At 37.2% G+C, this 23,667-nt stretch overlaps 1 pseudogene; it reads right to left on the bottom strand.

Moving 5' to 3' along the window:
• Window positions 1-22,177: 22,177 nt before the first annotated feature.
• Window positions 22,178-22,995, bottom strand: LOC109447562 (small ribosomal subunit protein eS1; annotated as a pseudogene).
• Between the last annotated feature and the right edge of the window lie 672 nt (window positions 22,996-23,667).

Genomic DNA, 23,667 nt, shown 5'->3' with positions numbered 1-23,667 from the left:
GTATCCATCATTCATATGGGAGCTGGTACAGAGTCTAACTACACTTGGTTGTGGCAGGTGCAGGAACTTGATCCAGGTTGGGCCATGAGGCCCTTCGGGGCATTTGTGAACCAGAGAGAGATCAGATGGTCTTTAATAGCCAAAGCTGGGAGATGACAGCTTAGAAGCTATGACTGATGACAGTTGACACCAAAGAAAGAAAGACAGCCTGCAACAAAGAAACTGATAAACAGAGAGATCGACTAGAAGGTTAAGAAATGAAGAGGAAGTTATTTTGTTCTGTTTCCTGAGTCAGAGTTCAGCTCTGTCCTGCAATACCAGCTGTCTGGTTGTTCAACCTGTCCTTGGAATCATCATCAGTACATTCTTCCTTTTTTACTTCATTTTTAACGTTGGTATCTATCACTCGCTGGCAAGAAAATTCTAATCTGATTAACCTTTCTAATTTCATGTATATTTTAGAAATAAAAGATTGAACACAACAGGACTCTGAAAACTTTAAAGCACTACCCAAATATAAGACAGTATTACAGTGGTTTTTATCTACAACCAACCTCAAGTGCTTGAAGAACTCTCATGTAAAAAAATAATTTCTTATTAGAAGCAATTTCAAATGGCAGCACCAGAGAAAATGATTTGGTGAAATTTAAAGGGAAGAAGATTTCAGCTCAATATAAGAAAAGAGGTTTTAAAAACTGGAGTCTTCTAGTTAGTTTTCTGGTGTATAATCAAAATTCTATGACACTAGAGCTCCATATTTCTATACCAAAAGCTGCACCCATTGTAGTCTACAACAGTATTCCTTTGGCTCTATTTTTTTAGATAAAAAGCTATTCAGTTCCCTATCAGCTTTGCTTAATATGTACATACACACTTACACACACACACACACACACACACACACACACACACACTATAGATTATTAGAGAACAAAATTGGACTGAGTAAATGTGAAGATTTAATTGGCTTTATTAAGAGATTCATGATTAGAATAGCATCTCATCTAGGAACTAGAAAGGCACTGGAGAGGGTTCCACAGAACCAGTATCACCTCTTCTTCCAAGGATTGAGAAGGCCTACTTGCCAGATTACCTCACTGGCATTGACCAGAAATTTTCAGATTGGTTGACTAAGATTACATTTCTTGAAAGGGTTGAAACTGCAATTAGGTTAGGTATAAAATACGGGATTGGTTATCATGAGCTTTTAGCATAAGTGACACCATTTTGAGCCTGTGGTTTCTCTTCTTAACAATCCCTTCCCTTTGATCAGATTATGTTTAATTGAGAGATGTGATAAAAAATTAAGGCATTAGCATCACTCAACTACGGCTCTGCAGATCTTGCAGCTATTACTGAGCCTTTGTGTGATAATTACAAATTATGATGTCTTTCTTAATCTTTGTGATACTCACGGCTCACAGCTCCTGGTTAACAATCTTTAAGTTGGTCATTCCTTTTGTTTTTGTTTGTTTGTTTGTTTGTTTGTTTCGACGTTCCATTCTCAGGGAAATTGTTTGCCTAGTGGTCAGCAGCTTCAAACATACATTTAAAGCTTTGGAGAGGATACAAAACACCAGGGTGATTATTGTGATAGCTACAAACAAGAAATGTCTAATTTTTAGAGTGCACTTTGGAGCCATAGTCCCCCTTTTAAGCCAAATGGCTTTCTCATTGATCTCACGTAATTGAGTTTCAACTTCCCCAGAAGTGTTGATCCAGGTATAGCAGGTGGCTTGGCCAAAGCACAATCATCCCCTTGCTCAGATAAAGATAATCAAGGGCGATTCTATTATCAAGAACAACTTTGGCTAGAGAGTCTATGGATTTTTTTTCTGGGTAGATAATGCCTTAGTAACAGAATCTGAACTGTCTCAGAGAGATAAAGAAAGGTTTCTAATCATATTTCCATTTATATCTTTTTCTAACCAGGAAAATATGGTCCTGCCAAAGGAAATGATTCCTGAATTATGACTGCCTCCTAGTAGATCCTTTCCAGAACACTTAGGGGCACCGTTAGATAACTAAGAGGCATTGCCCAGCTGTACACCAGCAATCTAGTCATTTATATGTCCAAGGGGAATGATAACCACCAAAAAAAAAAAAAAAAAATCTTGTTGGTGCATAGCTGTCCATTCAAACCAGGAGTCAGTTAGTTTTCTTTTTTCTTTTCTCACCTGAAATAGAATGTTCTAAATTCCAGAGGCTAACCACCCCCACTCCCCACCCTTAGCAATGGCTTTATCTTTCCAGGCCAATGCCAGAGTAAAGGCAAGAAAAAAATGAAGAAAGTGTTTCATGTTCAGCTATAGTAGGAGTCTTGATTTGGCTTCTTGGGAGGAAGCAGTCTACATTAGAGTCAGTTACTTCCTAGTCAATTAGATTTGAAGATCTCCAGCATTTGTACAGGATTCAGATGTCAGGTGGAACCTCCTTTACCTGTGAGATGTATATCCAAGGCTCAGTGCCTTCTAATTTTGCAGCAGTGTCAATGGTCAGGAGTACTTGGCAAGCATCTTTCAATGGGGTTTGAGGGCTGCTCTCCTGTGATGAGGTTTCCATACCCAGTTCCCAGTTCGACTCTAGACCATAACCAACAGGATTCCTTGAATTGAGGTCCAGGAAACCTTCCTTACCCTGTTAATGATAGGCTTAAGTATATGACATTAAATACTTATAGTAGCTTGTCATACAAGCATGAGACAACAAGGGATCAGCAGAAGGTTATATATAAATAGACACTCATCTACCTGTGACTATCTCTTGTAGAGTGAAAACATATTTTCTAACAGTTTCTTTGCCATAGTGAGGGCATCAGTCCGTGTCGGGGGAATGCTTCAATACATCCAGGAAACATACACACAAGAACAAGAACATATTGCTAACCCATACTGAGTGACAATTGAACAAAATCCAGCTAGTGGTGCCCATAGGGTACAGAGAGAAAAGGTCTGAGGCCTCTGGGGACAAAAGAGTTTTTCTTAAATGTACAACGCTCAGTGAATGGATGCATAAACTCCTAAAATGGGGTTTTCCAGGGAGGCAGGAAGTATCAAACTACAAGCTTGTGTTTTCCATAGCCTGGACTATTTGTTCACGTATAGCCATTGTTTGCCCATCTTCATTTCTCTTACTTAGGAGCCGACTGTTGCCGTGTTACAGGAATATCAGGATGGCAAAAATCTGGCCAAGGAGGGATCAATTTTGCAGAAGCAGAATGGACATCACCCACATATGTCACAACCTTTATATATGATGTTGCTGCTGCCCTGGCATGAAAGTCAGCTGGGCATTTCCCTGATACTTGAGTTTAGTATGAGCCTCAATTCTGATGACAGAGATTTAAGAAAGTAAGAGAATAGCAGTAAGAAGTTTTTTCCATTGTTAAAGATTGAATGAGAAGTCAATACCATAGAATTGACAAGAAAAATTGGTTATTTCTGTGACACACAATATTCTTAAATAATAACTAGAATTACAAGTGATAACATACCAGGACATATCAGATTTTTAGGAATTTTATACAGTTTCTAAAACAATGTAAATTAACCCATGCAAAATAACCTAAGAAGGTTTATTATCACTTACTTGACAATGCTTCCTATATAATTTATTAATAACATACCAATAGGTCTAATTAGATTAATATTTCCCTTTTTATAAGGGGAGAAAACAAATCTTTTGAAATGTTTCAGGGACCTTCTGGGAAACTTCGAAGTTAATTTGTGGCCCATATACTTATTTTAGAATTGAATTCTTGGGAAGTTTGGCAAAAATATCCAAAGGTTTTAAAACACTTGACTAAATATGATCACAGATTATTACAAAACAGTGCTTAATGATCTATTTGACCAAAGTAACAATAAAAGGTTACAAAGAGAAATACAGAAGCCTAGCTCTTACTATTCAGAAGATTCAGTTTCTTAAGTAATCAAAGACCTGATTAAGACAACATGAAACACAGAAAATTAGTTTGATAAAACAAACAATCTTTGCTTTCTTGACACATTACTTGAAAAGAAAAACCTTTTATAATCTCTTATCAGGAACAGACCAACAGTCCAAGAAAACTTTGTCCTTTTAGAAGATGAAAGAAAATTGTTTTAGTTTTACAAAAGTACACCATTGATATTAAAGCTTAATTATCAGAAACTTTATAATAACAATTCAATTTTTAGCCAGCTTAATTACACAGGGTAAAATTCTCTTTCTCTCTCTCGTCTACTTTTTCTGGACGTTCACTTTTTCCTCTATAACCAGAAGTTCTAGTTTAGACTAAAGTATTCTCATTTCCCTTAAGAAAAACCTATCAGCATTTCTCACACTTTTTCTTAGCTAAAAACACATCCTTCTTTTTTTGCATACAGTTGCCCCCCCTTATTATTTCCAGTAGCTTCAATTACATAGATTAGAATTTTAACTTCTTAAACCCTTAATTTCTACACGGCTTTATTAAATTCTAATAATTAATAGAGAATTCTGAATTAATCTGATTGTAGTACGTAATGCAACTTTATCTTAACCAATCTTCTACGTAAAGCATCACTTTACAAAATAATATGGTTTTTGGATAGACTTGGGAAGTCAATACTTAAGATAGTGGAATGAATGGCTAATCATGAAATATCCAACATCAATCAATGATTAGAAGACAGGAAACACACAATTCACCCTCTACATTGAAATGATTCAGAAATTGGGAGAGGAAGGAAGGAACCATTTTTGAAGAAAACATCTGAGAACCAGAATTTGCATAGTTTCCAGAAAACAGGTCTAATAAAGCAAAAATAGAAGATAATGAGCTAGGACTTTTCCTCCTCTCCCACAAGTCTCTGCAACCTCATCAAGTTCAAACATAACCTGGCCTGGGTAGAAGTCAAATGGTAAAATAAAGTATCAAAAATATAATTAAGTAAGCAGAGAATCCTGGGCAAGTTTCGTGGACATTTTAATATGAAAGCTGTAAAAATGAAGCTTCCTTATCTCAAAGCCCCCAAGGAAAACCGTTGGCTATACAGACATTGTCAAACCGGCCAGTGTTACTTTAATTGGACTGCCTTCCTAATTCACTGCCTTTGCTTCAACACTGTGCAATTCATCTTTTGCACCAGCCCCTAAAATGACTGTTCTTAAAGATAATTGGTGCTCATTTTCATCATTATTCACCTTAAAATGATAATCTTTGTCGGCCTTTAATTCACAACCAAAAAGATAGTTCTGGGGCCTCAGGGGGTCTTATGTCCCTTTCTACCTAATCTTCCACAGTGTGGCATCATGCACATAGGTGGGAGAGAAGGTGGACAGAGATAAAGAACAGCCACGCAGGACAGACTCTTACCCATAAAATATTAAATTATTTTGAAGATGTAAGAAAGAAATTGTTTTCATCTCAAATATATTGTAATGTAACTTTTTGGAATTGGGCATTAAAATAAACATAAAATGATAGCAAAACAAAACAAAACAAACAAACAAAAACTGAAGCTTTCTGGGGTCATTCCATGAAAATCACTAACAAAGTCTCCATCTAGCTTGACCCTGAGCAAATATGTCGCCTCAGAATCAATTAGGGCAACTACAAACTAGTGGTGAACAAGGGCACATCGTGTTTACTTGAGCAAAACATACTTAATCAACCTTTCTGAGTAAGAATTATGTAGAAAATCAAAATCCTAGTGTCCATTGGCTCTAAGTCCTGTTACTTAATATCTGGCTCTTTTTTTGGATATGAAGGCAAACATATTTGAAGGAGAAAAATGAATGGCTCCAGATGGTTTTTCTGGCCTACGAGGGTATTAGAGGAATCTACTTCCTATCCATTATATGTTTATCTGTATCTCAGAAGATTATCTTTGTGGGCTAGAGAGAACACAGGCCTGAAAAAGAATCAACCAGAAGCAGTTAACCTGAAAGTTGCAAGGGTCAATAAGAGAAACATGAGCTTTGATTCAAAACTCTAGCTCTTAAAATTTTTAACAAAGATGTTAATTTACTATCATTCCCCTACTGATGATATATTCTGAAAATTAAATTTAAAAAATGCTACCAGATTATTAATTTAGCTCAGCACTCTTTTGTTTTGAAGCACTTCCAATAGGTAAGACCTGAGAGTGCCTGCTTTGATAAAAGAGACGAAAATACAACTCAGACTGGAATCCAGCATTTTTTTAAACATGACATTTCAGATTCAATTTTCCATGTATCTGGTTTTTTGGAAGAAAGTTCTGTTGTAGAAAAATATAGACCCAGATTATTTCTACTGGGCATGGGGGAGGAAGATAAGAGCTAATTATGAGAGATCTGGGGTAAACCATCAAAGTCTATAGGTTTTAACTGAGCCACACAATTTCTAACCTAACCTCTTTGAGGAGGCAGCCCCTTGTGTCTACCGGAAGACTACCTTCTAATTGTTATGTAAAGCACTGGGCAAATAAGCAAGAACTATTTTAAAAACTCCAAACAGCTCATATCCTCCCCCTGCTGGGTACACTTCTAACAGGTTGTCATAAGCACACACCTTTCTCTGAATGGAAGAGAACAAAGAGAAAGAACAAAGGAGCTATAAAACAGAAAACAAAAATGCCCTAGGGTTGTTCTGAACTCCAGCCGCTCAGACTGGGAGAAAGATGCTTCACCAGCACAGTGGGAAGTTCCCAAGCAGGCAGATCCCATGACCTAAAAGATGCCTCTGATGTGGCTCTCTAATCAAACTAAACAAAGAATTTTAAAGAGAGGATGAAAACAAAAGAGGCATGTTTTTGTGGGAAGGATATTATGTTGCCTTACCTCCTCTGGAATTGGTACTTTGGCACCACACAACTGTGTAGAGTGTTCTCTCCCAGCAAAAACAATGCTCAAATTATTTATGTTTTCATTGTGTCACATTACATGAGGCTACAATGTAAGATAATCAACAAAAAGAAGCCTCGGGTGACACAGATGGTAGCATCAGTTGTTTAAGGAAAGAAAAAAACACACCAAAAAACCTGATCACAAACTTTGCATTAAAACTACTCTGACAAATGAAATCATCATAAGAAGAAAATAGAACTTTGATTGAATAATAATTCTGAGTAAATGTCAACCTCTCTGTTATCCACATTCATCTTTGGCATTAAAGATGGCTTTGGAATAAAATGAGAAGGACATCGTTTCTTGTTTCACATGAATAGAGATTAAGTACTGTAAGATCTTTTGAAAAGCAAGGAGAATTCCCACAAGGTTTGGATGGGCTAAGATTTTAGAAAATGAGGGTACATGTCTGTGCAGCCTGTAAGAAACTATCTTATCCTTCACACATGCATTATCTCTAAGTGTTCAGTCTCACAGATTCATGGAAATGCAGGCCAACAGGCTAATAAAGAACAGCAGAAAATGTAAGATGCTAACATAAGTTTAAATGCATTTTTCCATTTTTTTCATGGCCTACATGGAGGTGTCAGTGTATATAAAAATAACAGATACATACAGCATTTAGACAACCTTTTCTGAGATGTTTATGGTTGTGATCTCGTGTCGAGGGTGCCATTTGTATAGCCTTAATATTTAAGATGTCTCTACAGCTCTTTTGTTTCTTGCCCTTTCTATTCAACAATGACACAGAAGACAGTGAATATCAAATACAGCTGTCAAGTTTGACATATAACCCAGGGTCTTTCTCAATCCTGGGTTCAAATAGCTATCACCCTGCCTTCGCAGCTGTAGGCACTCTGGGAGGGTCTTATCTCTGGATTTGACACTGCCCTTGCGTACCCAACGTGGCCTCTCTGTTATTCTCTCTTTCTGTCTGCTTCTAGAGAGGTAAGCCAAAGATTTCTCTTTTGTGAGTCTCTTTTAGGTTTTGTTGCCTGCCGTTCTCAGTCTGCCCCCTTTCTCATGCTATCTGTAAGCTATTTTGGCATCTTACCGTCTTGCCTCCCTGTTGCGTGACTTGCCTTGTGAAGCTCACTTACAGCTGCACGCTTTCCATGCTGGTTGGCAGGCTGAGCTGTAGGATTTCATTTTTAGTGATTGGTGTGGTACTTGCCGTCCCTTCTGATGTAAATAGAGCTCCACTGTTTCCAAAAAAATAAAAAATAAAACAGAGCATTCTATGCACAGCTTTATGAGTAATGGTAGAAAGCTTAAAGGAGATTAATGAATTAGCTCCACTTTGGTTGTCTTCCTCATGTGTACCCGGAGTGAAAACTTGGCATCCATGACTTGCTCTATTCCCTCATATTTCGCCATTTTGCAAGGAGGTCTTGGAAAGGGGCTAATGCGTAAAACCACCACCCCACCCACCCCGCAACATGTATTTTCAATCTATTTTACCACCCCCAAGCACAGCTTGGGTTTTTTCCTTCCTTCCTTCCTCTCTTCCTTCCTTCCTTCCTTCCTTCCTTCCTTCCTTCCTTCCTTCCTTCCTTTTACTTATTGCTATTAACATTTTTCAGAAAGCTTACAAGCCAGCAGAATATACTGACAGCTTTCATTTCTGTATCTCCAAGGACTACCCCTAGCATTGCAAATGGTTATAAAAGTGTAAGGCAGTGCTGTTATTTTAGTCTTCTTCCAAATTAAGACCTCCCCTATGTAGCTCTGCTGTGTGTGGTTCCATATTCACAGTGAGTCATAGTGTATGCAGAATGGTTTCTGAGTGGTGTGAAGATGTCCACTGTCCATAATTTTCTGAGCGGAAGAGCTTCCTAGAGGCCACATTTATATTCCAATAACATAATCCTCATTTCTCATCTCCCTAAGCAGGCCTTCAGGAAAAGATAGTCCTGAAGCCGAATCTACAGCTATTCATACTTCTACACCATTGCTAATGGGCAATGGCTCTAATTGTCACCCACAAGGCCATGTCCTCATGTACGAGCTCTGTATCATTAATTCTATTCACATCCGTATCTAGTTTATCACAATTCTGGCTTTCTAATAATTGAAAATATGTCCCTACAAAGTTCTGACACATGTATCCAACTATTCATATAATTCCTTGTATTTCTCCTCTGTGAAGAGAACACTGTTCTTACTGCAGGCAATGATGCTGGAGCACTTACTTAGCACTGCACAGCACTGACTGAGAGCACATCATTTGGATCGTGCCAGTGTTGCACATAGATGACAAGTCCCGAGAAGTGCTGCAGTCAGCATTTTGACCCTCTTCTTTACAGACGGTGATGGCAGGCTTGCTGCATTCTGAGACACATTACCAGTGCTTTGTGGGAAGAATTCCTGGAGATGTCTAAGAAGTCTCTTGTTTAGAAAACCTTGGCAAGGATGTGGCAAAGTCCAAGGGCTTTCCCGTTTTTCATCTGTTTGCCCTATCAGCTTCTGGCAAAGTTAATCTTATCCTGTGCAGCGTCTTGAGTTTTCTGTGTAATAGAAGCTGCATGCACAGTCAGGAGTTTGATCAATGATTACTACCAAGGATTCCTTCTCCAAAGGCCCTCACAGTGAAAGGGTAGAACCCATATCCTGTCACTTGATCCATAAGATACTCCACAGTACCAATGAGTGGGTAGCCCCAAAGAGGTGTATAAACATAGGCAAAAGCCATAGAAATGACAAAAAGGCAGTAGGACTGAAAGTTAGTCAAGTCTCGTTTAACCCTTGAGAATCTGTTGAAGCTGATCTGCCCATGAAGAATTGTCCTCTGGATAGCTTTGAAAGGAAGTGAACTTGGACAAGAAGAGTCTCAAACTTAAGATTTTGGAATTTGGATATTAGTTTAGTCAGGAATAGGTTTTAGCTTTCTCAGCTCCTAATTTTCCATATTTTATTAGTATATCTCATGTGACTATCTCAAGAAATCTGTCATTCTCACTTCTACAGTTATATAAGTGTGGCTTACAATTTAGGATTCTGCCTACTTCTGAGTACAAAAGAGCCAAGTTGTTGAATGAAATGATAAAACATTAACATTTTTACAATTATTCACAGGCATATAGAATTATATATCGTGGCTAAGAGGAACATTGCATAATACACCTAAGGAACAATAAGGAAATCATTGAATAAGGTTCTCTTTACACATAGGAACAATATTTCTTGAGCACTTATTCCACGCCACGAACAGTTCTAAGTATTTTACATGTATTCACATATTTAATGCTCATAACAAAACGTATGAGGCATATGCTATTTCTTCCAAATTTTATAGATGAGAAAAGTGAGGCATGGAGTGACTCAGTAATTCAATCGATGTCAAATTGTTGGTAGGTGGCAAAGACAAGGTTAAAAGCCAAGCAGTCTGGCATTAGAGCCTTCACCTTTAACTATTAATCTATACAGCCTATGGCCAACGCTAATTATTCTTGGCTTTTACCAGGAATATTGCTTCCTTACAATCACCAGTGATCCCGGGAGTATCAGTTATGTACTGTGACAATGCTGCATAATAAACCACTCAAAACTTCCGTGGCCTGTAACAAGGAGCAGTTATTTATCAAGCATCCCTGGGATTCAGCTGATACAGGCTGGTCTTGGCTGGGCTCATTCATTCTTCTACAAAGTGGTTCTTCTTCATATGCCTCTCCACCAGCCAGTCTCTGCTTGCTTTTTTGTTGTTTTGTTTTTTTAAATCAACATTCCATTGGCCTAATACAAGCCAGATGGCAGAGTTCAAGTGTCCGAGTGCCAGGGCCCTGCCAAAGGTCTATGGCAGTGGGTACAGACACAAGGAGAGGTAAAGAATTGGATCATTATGTCAGGTTGCTATAATTAGCAACAAGGACAGAGAATTGGGTTGGGAGCCAAGTTGCATTCAATCATCCATTCATTCATCCCTTCTGTAAGCTCTCTTGTATTTCATATATAAGCACTGTCCTTATAGTCCAGACATAACAACATAAAACTCGGAGTTGCTCCTTCAGAAAGGCTTGTAATCTCATGGGTGAGACAGACAAGTCAAAAATTACAATACACCATAGTATTGCCAATTCAACATTCTTATGAAAGCAAAGGCTAAAGCTCCAAGGAAGGGTTATATTCAAGCAGGGGGAACAAAAAAGGGGACAAGTGACTCCCCTATGATGTTGCTTGGGCTGAACCTTGAAGTGCAGGTATTTCAGATAAGAGACCAAAAATAAAGCATCCGTTACATGTAGCAGGATGTCAAGAGATGAAGATATAGACGTCCGATCATAAACGGATTTGCATGTCACCCTGTTCAAACTCTATCCTGAAGACAGTAAGAGGCTATGAAGTGATTTAAGCAAGTTATCAAACTTTGTATATAAAGTATAAACACACATAAACCAATGGCTGATATTTTTCTGATGGATATTTTAGAAATTAATGTGTAGGTAAGTAAGTGGTAGCCTACAGAGGGAAGCCTCCTAGAATGTTCCTTCACTTTGAAGTCCTTAAATATACTTTTCTTTTTGATGTTCCAGCATGTAATCAGGCCCTGAGGGACTGGTTCACAGTTACTAGCAAACAACATGTAAGATAAATACCAAAGGATCAATTGATTTATAGGCACAGAGAAAAAGAACTATGACACAAACTGTAAAAATTTCAGTCGGCAGGGTTGGCACATTGTGTGTGCTGGTGGCCAAACTATGTCACCATGCAAGAAAGATAATCAAAGCTTGTTTTAGTGAATTACTGTCAAATATTGCAGCGACATGGACCAAAAAAACAGAAAGAGAGGCAGACATGGGAATCGGATTTCTTGGTTAGCATGGAATCACAACAAAGGTGAAGAAGAAAAAATTGAGTGTTGAATGACAACAGGTGAGAAAACTGGTTGTTCAATTTCACAACAGAATTGGACTTTCCATTCAGGTCAGAAAGACTTCAGGGCTCCCTGGCTCCAAATCTGAGGGCCAGCCTTGCCAGTGGGACATAAATAAATTGATATGGAATGACTAGGGTCCCCTCTTCATTTCATAATGTTACCATTTGCCGAAAGACATGGCTTCTTTTCCTGAATCTTCATGGTTGACTGATGCCTCTTCCACATGGCACCTTTTTTCTTTAAATATGTTAATACTTCAACTAGAAGCCATCTGGTCTGTCATAAGTCTGCTGATCTATGATCTAATATTGATTTATGATTTATCTCCCAGAAAGGCAATTATTTCCTTCATTGTCAACATTCCTAGCGGGCTCCTTCTTGTAGCCTCTTAGTATTAAAAAAATAAGGACACTAGAAAGTGCAGTCAACAAATATTATATACACATACATTTTCAGTCTAGTTAAAAAAAAAAAAAAAGACATTTTTGGTTATTTAATGATGAGTCTCCACTGGTGAGTTTTGACCTGCAAAAAAGCATGAGTTTGTTCTAAATTATTTAGATCAATATATTCATGAAAACATGTTTTTCACTCACAGGAAATTTTAACTTCAAGTAATGCATCTTTCTAATTATATAGTAAAGGGCAACAGATACCTCTAGGTAATCTTTGAAATAGAAGAAGAAACGATTTGTTTGTTCTCTGATTTCCCATTTTCTTTTCCTATGTTCTTTATTACCATGGGCGAAATATTTGCATGAAACAGGATTTTTGTTTTTAGATGACTGTCTTCTGTTAACGTTGAGAAACCTTCGTGACTCCTAAATAATAATTTGATGATATCATTTCCCCAGCAATGAATGTGGGAAAAGGAAATAAAGTCAGCAATCTCCAAATTGATCACTAATATTGGGTATTTATGGCTTCAACTATGTTTCTACAAGTTAAGCAATTAAAATAAGCTATTGCATGTACCCATGATCTACAAATCATGCAGGAAAGTGAGAAATGGTTTATAGCAGTGTAGAAAATTGCTACTTATGTTGGTCAGTTTCTGTTTATGCTTTCTTTTTCATTGAAACTAATTCACCTGTAAAAAGGATTGATGGGAATAATGAGAGAACATCATTTAACTAGATTGCGATAATTGATATTTACCTTCAAGCACAGCAGAACTCCATACCCATTTTCATTTGCCATTCGGATATCCCAAAGTACCCCTGCTAGTCAGAAGCTGTCTCAAGTTACTAAGTTCAACTTCCCCTTTTATTTTCTAAGAAGCCACAAACCCTCTGTCCAGTTGTGCTTATTATCTTCTGTCAGCATCAGTAAAAAGATGAATAATAAAAATGCGGGAGGAATACTAACTCGTCACTGGCAAGGAATAAATAGCTTACCCCATGCCAGGGTGTTGAGTTTGCAATCCAGTTAGATCTGGTCACTTGGAAACTAGAAAGCAACTACCACATGCAAATTGAGCCATATATTTCTGCATTGTAATAATACTCTGCCTGTTCGATGTTTGCTCCACATTTTACCTTGTTTTAAATTGCTTCTGTTGAGAAATTTACACCTTAATTTCTTTTTTCCTAAAGAGATACTAATTATCCTTAGGTAGTGACTAAACCAAACGTCTGCATTTCCATTTTGAAGGCTATTTAAACCTGTTATATCTTTATTTGTTTCTTATTTCCCAGAAAATGTTTATTCTATTTCAAGTGGCACAGAAATCTTTACTGGATCCTGCAAAAGTAAATTATTTTGCCTGTAATCTAAAAACAAGGTAAAGTGACTTGACAGTTCTACTCTTTATACGCTTTCAAGATGAATCACCATTTTTCAGGTCCTACCAGCCCTGAGCAGCGGGAAAATTTCAAGATGTCCACTTCATAGCATTGAGACTTTGATGAACTGAACCATCAAAATGTTCTGTGCATTAAATAAATTGTGCATTGGCAATAAATATTCCCTTCGTCAAGGTTTGTGTTATAAGGATAAGATGAAGAAGCTCAGCAATAAAGTGTATATATAACCAACAGCCTTGGCAAAAAACTGACTCAATGTAGGTTTAAAATTAAGTTTTATACAAACTTACGAGTGCTTCAATTAATTATTAGTTATTTTATTCTAATAAAATCTTGACTTCTATGCTAATCAGCTAAAGAAAGATGTGTTTGCTTTAAATTAATACTTCTATACTATAGAATTTATATCATTAGACTTACTATATTAATATTATAGAATTTCTATATTAATTTACAATGTCGTGACTCCGATACGAACTGAGGTTGCTGCTCTGGGTGGTGAACACAATGTGATATATAGATGATGTATCAGGGAATTGTACACATGAAACCTGTGTAACTTTACTGACAATTGTCACCCCAATAAACTTTAATTAAAAAAAAAGAACTTAATGTACTTTCAAGAGCTACTCTTTTAACTATTACCAACTTGTACATAATAATAATAAAAAACAACATATTGTGTGTTACAGTTAACTATTTGAACTAGTAAGATATTCTGTTGGTTAATCACAACATACAATTGCTTATCTTTAAGTATTTGTTATAAGCATAGTTAACTTCAGAAAAGTTATTGATATTAAAGAATAGTTAATTGTGTATATTATAGGTGTACTTTAGGTTTAAAAAAAAGGCAATAAATGAAAAGGATGTCCCACAGTTTAATATTTAAATTCTTAATTTGTCTCCTATGTCCTACCTACTAAAACTTCCCTCAATCTCTCTAACTCAGAATAGAAGCCACTGTCTCCTGCCTGGTCTTTCTGGCCTTACCTGTGGATGATTCCATAGTGCACCTCCCGTTTCTCCCACACAGGAGTGAGGCACTCATTCCCCAGTGGCTAAATCTAGACTGCTGGAAATTTTCAACTTAGTCTCTCTCCAAAATTTCCCAAAGCCCATGGTTCTCAAACTTTAACATGTATTAGAAACACTGGGAAAGTGCTTAAAGCACAGATGATTGTGCCCCCAGATTTCTGATTTAGTAAGTCAGGGGTGGGGCCCAATATTCTACCTTTTTAACAAGCCCCAAGGTGACGCCGATAACAGTGTTCTGGGAACCACACTTTGAGAACTACTGCCTTAAACTGAAGAGAGCTGCCTCATCCACGCTCACATCTCCCTCCCGAATAGCAGCCCAAGTCCATCGGGAGTGTAAAAGCCAGGCTTCCTTGCCTCCAAGGAACAAATCTAAAGGGTCATTTCAGTCCCAGCTCTGGTGATAAGGAGATTTTATCATTGCATGGTGCTTGAATAATTCCCTCTGTCCAATCCTATCTCCATTCTGCTCCTATAGCTGTTGATCCCATGTGTATTACACAAATGGATCTACTTAAAACACTTGTCTAACATTTTAATGGCTCTTCAATATCTCTAGAATGCCCTCCAAACTGGTATCTGTCTTTTGCGTTCACCCCAATTCTGGATCAATAAAGCTACTTAGCTTCTACTGGCTGTGGAATGCTACTGGAGAAAAAGGATGCAAATTCATAATGTTCTGCTCCAAATAAGTCGTCCACGTTGCCTGATGGTACTAGAATGTGTCTAGGTAGTTTTCTCTCTCACTTTCTGTGTTAAGCATTTTTTTCTATTTTCTCCCTACCTCCCACTCTACCATTTCCTGACATACTCTCAGAGGATGGCCTTTTCATCATCTTACTTAATTGCACAAACCAGATGCCAAATTCATCTTCCATACTTCCAAAATCTAGTCCAATATCAAGTTTTGATTCATCTATTTACAAAATATCTCTCAAAAGTCTCTACATCTCTCTTTCTAACAGTCCCCTGAAGCAATGGTGCAGGCAAATATTATTTCTTACTCTGATAAAATTAAATCCTTTCTGACTAGACCCAGCTTTCTATCACCTCTAAGTTGTTCTCTATTTTGGCAGTGTTTCTAAAACAAAAACCTGATTTTCTTCTCTCCTTTTGAATGTATTCTTTCTATATTCTGCTACCACAAATGTCCCCAGGACCCACTCCCACTCTACATATACACATACCGATCTCAGGATAAAGTTCAAAATTCTTAACTTGGCTTACACTACTGTTCGTGATCAAATCCTTGCTTATATCTCTTGCCTCATTCTGTATCCCCACATATAACATAATATTCCTCAGTTATGCTAAATAACTTGAACTTCCTGAGCTCTTGCATAAGCCATTCATTCAGAAAAATATATCTGAGTTTCCAAGGCTAATAAAACAAACAAACAAACAAACAAACAAACAAAAAGTAAGGCAACAAATTGTAAACCTTTTCCATCTTGGAGACTACATCCTCTGAGCCTGACAGGCTGGTTATAAAATCTCAGGTTAAGAAACAATGTCATAGAGGCAATCCTCTAAAATACTAATGAAATAATTATAGAATTTTAGGGCAAGAATGACCATGAAATAAAAGCAAGACCAATGCTCTTATTTTCCAAAATAATGCTCTGAGAAGTTAAAACATGTCCAGTGGATATTAAGAGTCAGAATTAGATTGGGAGAAAGGTAGAAAAAGTTGAAGGAAATGAGTAAAATATGAAAAAAATTAAAAAAAAAAGTACGAGAGAAAGAAACAAAGTGGTTATGACGACACCACCATCAATTTTCAAATCTAATACAGACAAATCCAATGTGTATATGGGGATGCTGGGAACAGACTGGGAGGACAGAATCCCACACTGGTCTCCAAGACAGTCATGGTTCCTTTCAGAAGGCACTGTAGCCAATGGTTCTTTGTTGAAGGCAGTGAAGACTGAAAATGAGAGGATATACTTATCTCCTGGACTCTTACAGCATGCTAGATATAGCTTTAACAGTTAATGTCTCAAGAAGAAATGTATTTTATAGTATTAGGTATGCAAACACATGAAGCAATTATGTTCATACACACAACTAAATAATACACATTTTCACAAAGCAAACTCTGATGTATTCTACGTTTTTTTGTTGTTGTTCTATTCTACATCATTGCAAAAAGTGTTAACCACAATATGCTTAACTGTTTTCACAGTCCATTAATGGGCTGTAGCCCACAGTTTGAAAAATACTGTACACTTGATTTCTCATTATTTAGTCGGCATTTGAGGTTTGCCTTGTATTCCATTATCTATAACAGAGATATACTTTATAATACCCCTAGCATAGTTTGCCTTCTTGGTAAATTGCATTTGGTCCCCCAACAATACTTATTAAGATTAAGCCATGTAGTAGGAAGAAGAAGGATATAATGTGTCTTAGCTCAGGCTACACCTTACACTGGGTGGCTTAAATAACAGAAATTTACTTTCTCACAATTCTGGAGGCTGGAAGTCTGAGATCAGGGTGTCAGTGTGGCCAGGTTCTGGTGAGAACATTCTCTCATTCAGACTACCATATTTCCTGGCGTTCAGACCACCATACTCTCGTTGTGTCCCCCGCAAGGAGAGAGAGAGAGAAAGGGAGCTCTCTGGCATCTCCGCTCAGGAGGAGTGCTGCCGATAGTGCACAGTCAGAGACTTTGACATCACAGCGTCAGAAATCCTTGCCAAGACTAACTAAGGTGTGTGTCTTGGGTAACAGAAGGAGATGGCCAGCATCCCCGGGATTTTCTTGTGCAGAGAGAGATGCCATTAAGACACTTCACAGAAGATAAAATAAGGGTAGAAATCAAGGCCTAAAACCAGGCAAGATCTACACCTCAACTGGAGACACCCAGAAGCCAGCAGATAAAGGTAATGTAACATTTATGTAGCCTCTCCTGTTGCCCAAATGTCATCCCAAGAGAGAAGTAAGAGAGGGGGATGGAGACAAAGCTTTAAGTCTAAATATGTACCACAAAGATATTGAGAAAGACGGAAATACATTGTGAACTGGAGTAGACTGTGACATCTTTGCTAAGCTTGTGACTTAAACTGTGACACTATGATACTTCACTTATTTTTAATGCTCACTCTCCATTAAAATGTTCTGACTTGTCATTATAACTTAAGAAAATTATAAGGTGATTTCTAAAAATACAACATAGGTTATCATAAGAAGCTTGGGTCAAAAACAATGTGATTTTATGCTAATATTTTTGGAACCAAGTAGTGAACTCCTCACTTCCCTTTATTCCAAAGATGATAATAGAGTGATCTATGCCACATGTCAATATCACAGGTGTCACACAAATTTTCGCAAAGTGGTCATATATAAAACTCATGTTTTTTTGTACTGTTCCATGTAAAGCTATGCTTGGGAGTCCTCCATAATATGTGAAAACATAAATGCATTACAAAGGTTCAATCCAAGATAGTGAGTCATTTCTGGATAAATTTGTAACTGAGAATTAGAATGAACTTCATTTGGCCACCAAGCACCATAATACTAATTGCCATTTGCGCTACACTTAGCTACGTGTTGGTGATTGGTGACTTTTACTGTATGCCTACGGTGTCCTTCTCACTGTGGTAAGTAGGCACTGAGGATACAAATTGAACAGGACAGAATTCCCACCCTATCAAAGCTGACCGCCTAATTCAAGAAAGAGAAAATTAAACAGTTGCAAAACATTAGTACTGCAGCTGTGGCATGTTTCGTGTGCTACAGGAGCAGGGAGGTGGGTCTTCTTTGCTGTGTAAGGGGGCTGTATAGGGGAAATTGTCAGGGATGTCTTCCCGAAGAGGTGATAGATGGGCTAAATCTTATGGTATAGGGAGGAATGTTGTGTTATGTTTTTTAAAAAAGTATTTTCTTTTCACACTAAAGATATCTGATTGAACCTAGTTAAAATATCAGAATGGAGTAATTTGTTGCCACACAAAAAAATAGTATATTTAATTTTGAGGGTTTACCTCATGATTTCATGGTTTGGGTGCTATGACAAATAAGCCATTAAAGACAACTTTTAAAATCCATGCAGCAGTTATTTATTTTGAGATTGTAATATATGCCTGTAAATATGAACAACTACCAACGATCCTAATAGTATCAGACTGACTACTTGTGGCTTGGCATAAAATGTTTAGCAAGGACCTTCTATACCAAGACAAATTATTTTGTACTTCAAAATATTTAGACTGACGGAGATGAAGTAACCTGGAAAACTCCTCAATGATACAAAAATGGCTCGAGTGATGTTGTTAAAATGAGATTATAAATGCATATTTTGTCTGAAGTTAGGCCAAATTCACTTTCTCAAGAATTTAAAATTGGAACAGATTCCAGTTGGCTCCAGGTGCTGGACTCTGCAAAACATATAACATTAGGACTGGGGAGATCATGTTTCCCTATCAGCTGTGTTGGGCAAGCAGGAAGGCTAACTGCGGAATAAGTGCAGAGGGAAGAATTAAAAGGCCATGTGACCCCAAATAGAACACAGGAGAGATGTGTTTCAAGGATGGCTACCTTGGTTTGGGGGTTGTCGTAACTATCTTGGTGTGGGGCTCTTGGTTTTAGTCCTTTGCAGAGCCTAGCTGCACTTCTCGTCATCGGAATTCCTCAGATAATGCCAAGATTTCCAGGTATGGCCTAGGTAATTATGAGTGGATTTTGTGACATCAAAGCAAATGATCAATACACTCCTGCCTTTCAAAACAAAACAAAACAAAACAGCCTAAGACCAAGTTAGAAAAGGCAACAAATTGTTTAAAGCATAATATATACAACATCCCTTTCATTTTTACTTATTGACTCCATTGAATGAAAAGCAATAGAATAAAACTAAATTTAAATGCTGCTTTTATATTCGCCTGGGGTACACAAGAGAACAAAAATCATACATACATAACTTTAGCTGAATGAGATGGATCCATAGATTTGTCCATAATAGTCAGTTTGGTTAAAAAAAAAAAGTTATTTATTCATGTTTATTCTTTTGTTAAGTAGACTAAACTAAAATGTTCTGGGTGATCCTGGAATTTCATCTGGGATTATGACTCCGTCTGTAAATAAGGTTAAAAGAAGTGTAGTTGATTAATCATTTATTTTGAAATACTCAAATATATTGAGAGTATAACTGAATTTTTCAATTATCCAGGTGTCGGACATACTTAGAGTCCGACAATAGAAACTTTAATAATAGAATAAACAAGTGCCATTTGAGAAGTCGTAGGTTAGGGCAGCATGAGGCATAAAAAAAGAAAACAAACTGTGAAGAGACAAATGTGGCCTTGATGACATCAACTGCATTTCTTATTGAGTGGCGACCCTCATCATTCCATTATTCAGTAACACTATCAAGGCTCTCCTTGCTACTGGCCCCCTCTAAATCCCCTTCCTTTTAACTCTTCAGAAGTTTACTCACACAGAAGGGACTGATAGTTTAGTTACTCAGTGTAAGCCTTCCCAAGAGAACTGTCATGTTAAGTCTTTAATTAAACAGAACAATCTTTTACTGCAGGATTTTTCAAAATGTAGTCAATAGAAAAGGGAATATTTGAGAAACAAGGAAGTTTCCCTGATGACTCTTATCTTACCAGGTAGGTTAACTGTTTACTCCATCTCTTTCCTTAATGAATCAGGACGGGTTTGGTAAACATAAAGTACTAAGCAGAAGTAATTCTCATACTAATTCTGTCTTATCATTGTAACCATTATCATTGCTATTTTCATTCATGAACCATCTTTTATTTTGCTTTGAAAGTTTACATAGTCTCCCCATAAGAGAAGAAGAAAACAGAAAAAAGGAAAATGAACTCACTGAGGGATTAAACAGATGATATCAAGGAAACATGGCACCAATGGCAATTTTTATGAACATATATAAAATAAAATAATTATAGAAACAATGACATAAATAAAAGTTAGAGATAACTTATTCAAAGTGATTTTGTGCATATTGGTCTCTTGCAACGTTTCACAAAAATTTGCAATAAAGTGCTTAACGCGAATCATGCTAGCACGGTGCCCAGGTGGTGAACTGGTCACCTATCGACCACATCTTACCTGCTGCAGCTGTAGAGACGAACTATAATCTCACGATTAAGTCTGGGAAGAGCTGGTACTCCATTAACCAAGACACCTCAGGTGGCAGGTCACGTCATTGGCCAAGACCCCAAATACCGTGTGTCCCCAAAAATAAGACCGGATCTTATATTAGTTTTTGCTCCAAAAGATGCATTAGGGCTTATGTTCAGGGGACATCATGCTGCAAAATCATGCTAGGGCTTATTTTCTGGTTAGGTTTTATTTTAGGGGCAACACGGTAGTTGCAACCCAAAGCTTGGCCCACTGATCGTGACAGGGAGATAGTTGGTGCTTTATGACCATACAGTTTGAAAAACACAGCCTAAGATCTGAGGTCTCTCTCCCAAGTCTGGTATTTACGTCAGCCAAAGTGCAACAGACAACAGCAAACCCCACATCTGCAACTTCTATTATTCTGTGAATATTCCAAATCAATGCTGCCCCAGCAGATGACGTATGTGTGAGGTATGACCATTTGCCTTTGTTTTTATAAAAATATAAAAATGGACACTACAATTTAGAGATAATGTGTGTGTATCGATAGTGATTTATCAAGTACTTAGTATTCATTCATCTCTCACCAAAAAGTTTGGGGTGACAACTCTGTGGCAGAAACTGTACTACACGTGACACATACACAGAACTAGGACACAGGATAAAGAGCAAGAATGGGCTTTGGGAGTAGGATGACCAGGTCAGAATCCCCATCCTGCTAGTGACTGGCTGTGTGACTTGAGCAAGTTGTACTGTCTAAGCCACATTTTTTGTTCCATAAGATGAATATGCTGACAAGGTAATCACAGGTATTAATGAAAACATATGAATAGCACCTAACATTCATACGATGGCTGTATTATTCCATCTTAGTCAATTTGTTTATATATCACACTTCTTTAAAAATAAATAATATTAGTAATCAGGACACATAAATATCGTATTTTGCCATGTACAATGTGCACACATGTTTTTGGCCAAAACTTTCAGGGGGAAAAAAAAATCTTTCATTTTAATGTGAATTTTTGTTTACATTTAGGTACTTGTTTTTTGTAGTATAAAGAAATTTTATACATGTGTATGATTTTTAACATATTATGTGCAAGAAATTTTATGTAACAAATAATTACAAAACACAAGAACAGATACAAGGTATAAGAAATTTTATGTACCGGTAACAAATTTACGATATTTACACATTATAGAAGGCCAAGAACTCTGTCGTTGCAAGTTCATCATAAATTCAACAAAACCAATTATCATATTCCAGGCTATTATTTTGCAAACGGATATTGTTATTGACTTCTAGAGTTATACTTTTAACTCATAGGCATAAATAAAATAATGAAAAACATTTATATAGATAAGGAATTAGTACTACCCATGTATAATGCACATCCTTACTTTTCCTCACAAATTTGGGCAACAAAGTGTGCATTATACATGGCAAAATACAGTAGATGCTTTCTTTTTTTTTTTTTTTTTTTTAAACGTCACCAACAGGTTTTATTTCTCACCATAAAAAATCTGAATTTGAAACAGATTCTTGGACTGAGGAGTCATATGCACCAGCTTGCTCAGCTTTAGCACCTGTCTCATCCCCAGTAGCTTTTCCAGAACTGTTCCCTTTATCATGAAGCTCCATGAGTTTTTCCCAATTCAAACTTGGGCTTCTTCAGCATTTTGACTGTTTTAATAAAGACGTTATGGAGTGGATAAACAAATTTGCAAGACTGTTCTTTGTCTTTTCCTCTGCTCTCTGGAATCAATATATTGACCACTTTTTTCAAGTCATTTGTCTGCACCTCTCAGGTCATGATATCCATCATCTTCTTCCAGATTTGGTGGACCTGCTGATGCTGAGCATAAGAGGTCTTATGAACCTGATTGATGCATTTTTTAGTAAAACCAACACAGAATAGACAAAGCAAATGACCCTCGGTAGTCTTGACATCAACATGAGCTTCAATCATGGTCTGCCATTGTTTGGACCATGGAGCACATTTTGTCACAGGTATGATCCAGGCCATGGATATGAGTCAGGCAGTTTTTGCCCTGAACATCCTCAGTAATTGACTTGCATTTCCTAAATGCAACTTCACCATTCTGCAGATCAGCTAGGCTCACTTCAAACACACAACCCTTGAGACCATCAGATGCAATTTCGGTTCCTTGAGTTCTCGTGACTAGTGTTTTCCCAGTATTTCTTAAATTAAACATGGCTGTTGATTCCACATCATACAAATCTTTCTTAGAAAATGGGTCAACTGCTTTTTTCTTGGCTCCCTTCTTGCCACCTTTTGTAAGGCACTTATTCTTCCCGACTACCATAGTACTGTTCAGAGCCAAAAGCAGTAGATTTTTAATTTCAAAAACATAATAAATGATCAGGCAAGTAATTTAAGAAAATTAAGACCACATTTAAAAACAAACAAAAAAACAACTAGTAAAACATGGGAGCGGGATTTGCCTTTATTGAAATACTTCATTAGACCATAGGTGTATAACACTAAAATGGTATTTGTAAATAGCTTCTTCCAAAACCCACACTGATCAATGTTATTTATTAGGCCATTTGTCAGTGGGAAATATATCAGTTCTTGGTATAAAAAAGAATAAAAAGACAATAAAAGGGAGACAGCTTCTCAAGAAATCTCTTCACATACAATTTCATTGAACACATCTAAATAAGTTAGTAGTGTGGGTGGGTTGCTAGGGAATGCTGTAGCTTAACGTACTTATGTTATAGCTTTGAAAATATGGGTCCATGAGGAAATTAAATTGTAAGAATTAAATGATCAGCTTCATCCACAAGCACATATTTTGAAGATATTACATGCTGTCACATTGTACAGAATCTACCACTTGTAAGCTGAAGTAACCAGATAACTTCTACTTGAGAGAAATGTCCACGAAGGAGCAGAGAGGATGCTTGTCATTTGACAGGATGATTATTTGCCATATCTTGCTTTAGTTGCAGTTTAAAGATCCTTACATTTAAGC

This window comes from Rhinolophus sinicus, linkage group LG01 (genome assembly GCF_036562045.2).
Source record: "Rhinolophus sinicus isolate RSC01 linkage group LG01, ASM3656204v1, whole genome shotgun sequence".
NCBI classification, from domain to species: Eukaryota; Metazoa; Chordata; class Mammalia; order Chiroptera; family Rhinolophidae; genus Rhinolophus; species Rhinolophus sinicus.
Note: the sequence above shows the minus strand (reverse complement) of the source record. Positions and strands in the feature narration are given on the sequence as shown.